The sequence below is a fragment of the Sus scrofa genome, chromosome 13 (genome assembly GCF_000003025.6).
Source record: "Sus scrofa isolate TJ Tabasco breed Duroc chromosome 13, Sscrofa11.1, whole genome shotgun sequence".
NCBI classification, from domain to species: domain Eukaryota; kingdom Metazoa; phylum Chordata; class Mammalia; order Artiodactyla; family Suidae; genus Sus; species Sus scrofa.
Window position 1 is genome coordinate 71,886,759 of NC_010455.5, and position 5,841 is coordinate 71,892,599.

Sequence of the window (5,841 nt, forward strand, 5' to 3'; positions counted from 1 at the left end):
GTCCCAGAAACAGAACAGCTTCTCAGCGTTCCGAACCGCCCCATAGGCAGCCGCCATTTTGTACGGCAAACCCCTCTATTTCCGCGACCGGCCGCTGACGTAACTGGCGAGGTGCAAGCCAACAAAGGCCGCGCTCATGCCCTCTGGCGGCGGTACAGGAGCAGCATCGCCAGCTTTGACCTGCGGGGGGACTCTGCTTCCGGGTCTTCTCGGGGGGCGTGGCCCGGACCTGTGAGCCGAGCTGGGGCGCGGCTGCGGTGGCCTGGGAACGTGTGTATTGGCATTGGCGCGGGCGCTGTGTGCTGAGCCAGCATGGCTTGATGGGCTCGGTGATCTGTTAGTCACCGTGTCGGAAAGGCCCGTGCTGTTGTTGCCATTTACAGATGAGAAAACAGCGTCCACCTTGCCCTCCCCATTCAACCTTAGTGGAGGTGGCCCGGAGGTCCCTCCTTTATATAAAATGGGGTGACGTTATCTAATGGGCAGGGCAATTGCAAGGACTGAGTTTTCCAATCACAGTATCTCCTTAAATCTCCGTTTCTTACCCACTCGTAATAGTAAGAACAGCAACCCCTTACAGCATGTGTACCACTTGGTCTACAACCCTATGAGGCTCGTTTTACAGGTGAGGACAGGGAGGAAGGCTCAAAGTCCCCCAATAGCTGGTATTGGGGACAGTTTGGGGTGAGAGATTGACTAACTGTAACTGCTACACATTCTCCCTGTCAGGTGTGTGCAAAAAAGGTGGTAAAGTAACGGAGCCCAACCCTCATAGTTGTTGCAGCCTCCTGGGACAGACACTGGGGCTTCTAAGGCCAGGCCCCTCAGGGGAGGAAAGAGATGAGGTAGGGAAGAAGAGGGGGAGTACCAGAGGGAATGGGCTGGAGGCACCGAGAAGCATCTTTGTCCCTTCTGCACCAAAAGTGAGGAAATGGCTTTCAGCCTGAAAAATGGGAATCTGGGATGATAGTAATGATGATAATTGCTACAACACACTGAGCAGTTACCACAGCTACCACAGTAAGCCTTAATCCAGCCTCAAAAATGGAGACAACTTGGGAAAAGTAGGTCCCTTATCCTTGGCAGTCTTTTACTTACCTATGAAGCTAGGGCAGAGAGGATCCCTGTCCTGGCCACCTAGCCAAGTTGTTATGAGCATAGAGTTTTGGTGTTCTCTTTGCCATCTGATGTGGCTTTTTTTTTTTTTGTCTTTTTGCTATTTCTTGGGCCGCTCCCGCGGCATATGGAGGTTCCCAGGCTAGGGGTCCAATCGGAGCTGGAGCCACCAGCCTATACCACAGCCACAGCAACACAGGATCCGAGCCACGTCTGCAACCTACACCACAGCTCACGGCAACGCCGGATCGTTAACCCACTGAGCCAGGGCAGGGACCGAACCCGCAACCTCATGGTTCCTAGTCGGATTCGTTAATCACTGCGCCATGACGGGAACTCCTGATGTGGCTTTTGAGGGAAGATGGCGTTGGCAAGGCTGGGGAAAACAGGCGCTGTGACACCTACAGGTGGAAATGTATGTTTTTACACCTCATTGGAAGCCAAGCTGGCAATATCTGTTAACATAGAACTAAGGCCTAGGAAATTATCTTACAGGTGTATTGCCCCATATGGACAAAAAGACAACCCAGCATTTTTTGAATACCCAAAGCCTGGAAACAATCAATAGGGAACTGGTTTGTTAAAAAGCATGACACATTCATGTAAGAGCACAGTGCTCTTACAGCATGATCACCTAATTCACCTACAACTGTCACTGTTTGGCTGCAGATAATAGAATACTCTTCTATTGTGGTTTAAATAAACAAGTGTTACTCTACCTCATTCAATAAGTAGTCCAAGGATGGGCAGATCTGAGGCTTGTATGGGCATGATGTGCCATCAGGGACACAGATTCTTTTAACATTTTAAGAAGTTTTTCTTGGAGTTCCCGTCATGGCGCAGTGGTTAACAAATCCGACTAGGAACCATGAGGTTGCGGGTTCGGTCCCTGCCCTTGCTCAGTGGGTTAACGATCCGGCATTGCCCTGAGCTGTGGTGTAGGTCGCAGACGTGGCTCAGATCCCGAGTTGCTGTGGCTCTGGCATAGGACAGTGGCTACAGCTCTGATTAGACCCCTGGCCTGGGAACCTCCATATGCCGCAGGAGTGGCCCAAGAAATGGCAAAAAGACAAAAATAAATAAATAAATAAAAATAAAAAGTTTTTCTTATTGTGAATGATCATATCCTGATAACTACACACACATATATACATATAAATATACATACATGCGTGGAACATAAGTGTTCAAATTAGTAAATTACTGTAATATGAATATCTATATGACCACTACCTAGGTAAAGAAAGAAATGCTGGGAGTTCCCATTGTGATTCAGTGGTAATGAACTCAGCTTGTAACCATGAGGATGAAGGTTCGATCCCTGGCCTCCTCATTCAGTGGGTTAAGGATCTGACGTTGCCGTGAGCTGTGGTGTAGGTCACAGATGTGGCTTGGATCTGGCATTGCTGTGGCTGTGGTGCAGGCCAGCAGCTGCAGCTCTGATGCAACCCCTAGCTTGGGAACCTCTGTGTGCTACACGTGTGGCCCTAAAAAAAAAGAGAAAAAAGAAAAAAGAAAAAAAAAAGGAAAGAGAATGCTGCCAGCATCCCAGAGGCTCCCCCTGGAGCTGCTTCACCCCTCATGCTTGAACGTCCCAGGTAGGCAGTGCAGTATCGAAGGGTACACAACAGGATCTGCGGCAGATACACCGTCCGGGCCAACACTGAGCTGTCAGCAATGGCTGGCCCTCCCTGGCAAATCACAAATAGCCATAGGGCCATGGCCCAGCCACTCAGAGATGTTAAAAGTCTAGAAACAGGACACAGGAATGGAGTCATTTTCCCACAAGTTGGTGAACATACCCACTCAGTTGAACAAGGCCAGTAACACGTTGGAAATGTGATGTGATCTGTCCAGGAGCCGATGGCTGTGGTTATGGAGACAACCCAGGGAAGCACACTAGCTGGGCCCACCAAGAAGCCAGCCTTGTCCTTTAGCTGTGACGGGTGATGCGTCATTGCTGCTTGGGGTTCTGGTACCATCTGCTGTCAGCTCTCTAGGTCAGGAAGCTGACTGAGGCTGGGCAATCCCTCTGAGGCCATCCTGGCTCTGTCTCAGGATTCTGGCAGGCTGGCCTCCCTTGGAGAGACTCTGCTTGTCCTTCAGAAGAAGGGAGAGGAATGAATGTCTTTGGGATCCACACTTCCAAGATCCATAGCACCTACAGTTTAAGTGAGCAGTTGTGGAGGTTTTTTTTTTTTTTTTTTTTTCCTTTTTTTTTTTTTTTTTTGGTCTTTTGTCCTTTTAGGGCCGCACCTGAGGCACATGGAGGTTCCCAGGCTAGGGGTCTAATCTGAGCTGTTGCTGCCAGCCTACGCCAGAGCCACAGCAATGCTGGATCCGAGCCACATCTGCAACCTACACCACGGCTCACGGCAACGCCGGATCCATAACCCACTGAACAAGGCCAGGGATCGAACCTGAAACCTCATGGTTTCTAGTTGGATTCATTTCTGCTGTGCCATGACGGGAGCTCCATGTGGGGGTTTTCTTGTGGCTCATTGGGTTAAGGATCTGGTGTTGTCACTGCAGCAGCTTGGGTTGCTGCTGTGGTGTGGGTTCAATCCCTGACTCAGGAAGTTCTATATCCCTCAGGCACAGAAAAAAAAAAAAAAAAAAAAGGAGGGGAGTTCCCATCGTGGTGCAGCAGAAAGGAATCCAACTAGGAACCATGAAGTTTCCAGTTCAAACCCTGGCCTTGCTCAGTGAGTTACGGATCCTGCATTGCTTTGAGCTGTGGTGTAGGTCACAGACATGGTTCAGATCCAGCATTGCTGCAGCTGTGGAGTTGTAGCCCAGCAGCTGTAGCTCCGATTCCATCCCGAGCTTGGGAACGTCCATATACCTCGGATGGGGCCCTAAAAAGACAAAAAAAAAAAAAAAAAAAGGTTAAAAAAAGAGGAGTTCCTGCTGTGGTGCAATGGGATTGGCAATGTCTGGGATGCCAATTTGATATCCTTTCTAGCTCAGTGGGTTAAAAATCCTGTGTTGCCACAGCTTCGGCTTAGGTTGCAACTGCAGCTCAGTTCTGATGCCTAGCCCAGGAACTCCATATTCCCAGGGGCAGCCAAAAATGAAAAAAATAAAGTTGCAAAGTATTGATTTGAGGACTCTTTAAATAACATCACCTGCTTCACACAGACCATCTCTGATTCCATGTGTAGCTTCATGTGTTTGGAATCTGGATGCATTTCAGGGCTGACAAGTCCGCTCCTTAAAGTGCTAGAATAGGAGTTTCCGCTGTGGTGCAAAGGATCCACAGCATCTCTGCAGGACCAGGAAGCATGTTTGATTCCTGGCCTGACACAGTGGGTTTAGGATCTGGCCTTGCCACAGCTGTGGTGTAGGTCACAACTGTGGCTTGGATCTAATCCCTAGCCCAGCGGGAAATTCCATATGTTGCGGGGTGGCCAACAAACAAACAAACAAACAAAAACCATGCCACAACACTTGAGGCATGTCTTTGCTGTACAATTGTCACTTAGTGGAAAAAAATCAAAATGGTTCATTCATTTCAGGTTTGGTGGATGGCCCTAGATTTGCACCTGGCTATTGCCAAAACAACTTCCTTGTACAGCATTTTAATAGTGACTGTTAGATGTTTGACACTATCCATCCTGGCATGGGTGATGGGGAGTTAGGAAATCAGGTTTCTAGCCCCAGCTTTGCTCTTAAATAGCTGTGTATCTTTGGATAAATTACCCTCCCTGGACTTGTATTTCACTTTCAGAAAATAAGGATCGTATTGGGATAGCTAATGCTTCTTTTTGTCTGTGAAAATCTGGGGTTTTATTCAACAGCCTGGAGTAGTCCAAAGAGCTCCAGTTCAGGGTCAGTCTAGGTTTCCAAACAACCTGACATTTACTGACTTTGTTGTGTGTTTACTCATCTATACAGTAGGGGTAAATAGCATTTATAATAAAAAATTCATTTATTCATCCAATCAGTGCTAACTGGTCACTATGCCCCACATGCTGAGGTCCTGGGACGAACAGTCTAGACAACGTCCCTGCCCAGCAGAGCAAAACTTCTGTATAAGTTCCTTATTGATGCTGTAACAAATTACTGCAAACTCAGTGGCTTAAAATAACACCAACTTAAATCTATAGTTTCCTAGGATAGAAGTCGGAAACGGGCGTCACTGGGATAAAGACAAGGTGCTTTTGGTTTGTCCTATGTTTCTTGTGGTCTCCCTGAGGTGCATTTTCAGTTCTGTGGGCAGTATCGCAGGAGTGAGGTGCCCTTCTGGGTGTGGTACGTGACGTCACTACGTCCTTCGGTCGGTGATGTTAACCTTGGTCAAGGTGGTGTCTGCCAGGATTCTGGAATATCAATTTACTATTTACCCCTTTGTAATTACTAAGTATTGTAGGGGAGATACTTTGAGACTGTGCAGATGTCCTGTTTCTGCTTAAATTTTTGCTAAAGCTTTTACGTTCTCCGTTAGGGCTATATTCTACCCCATCAGGAAGCAGAAAAGCCACCGTCTCGGTGGGGAGTCGGAGGGTGGCGGGAGAGGCGGAGTGCCAGGGCTCCTTCCCGCGAGAATAGATCGGGAGTGCGCGCGCAGGCAGGCGCCCGGCGGGTCGCCTGTTGCCCTGGAGAAGGGGGTCCTCAGCCCTGGGCGCCGCCATCTTGGGATGCTGGCGGACCCAATGGTCAACTGCGTCGTGGCGGAGGCGGGGCGCAGGGGCGGGCTGGCGGGCGGCCTGAGGCTCAGCTCCA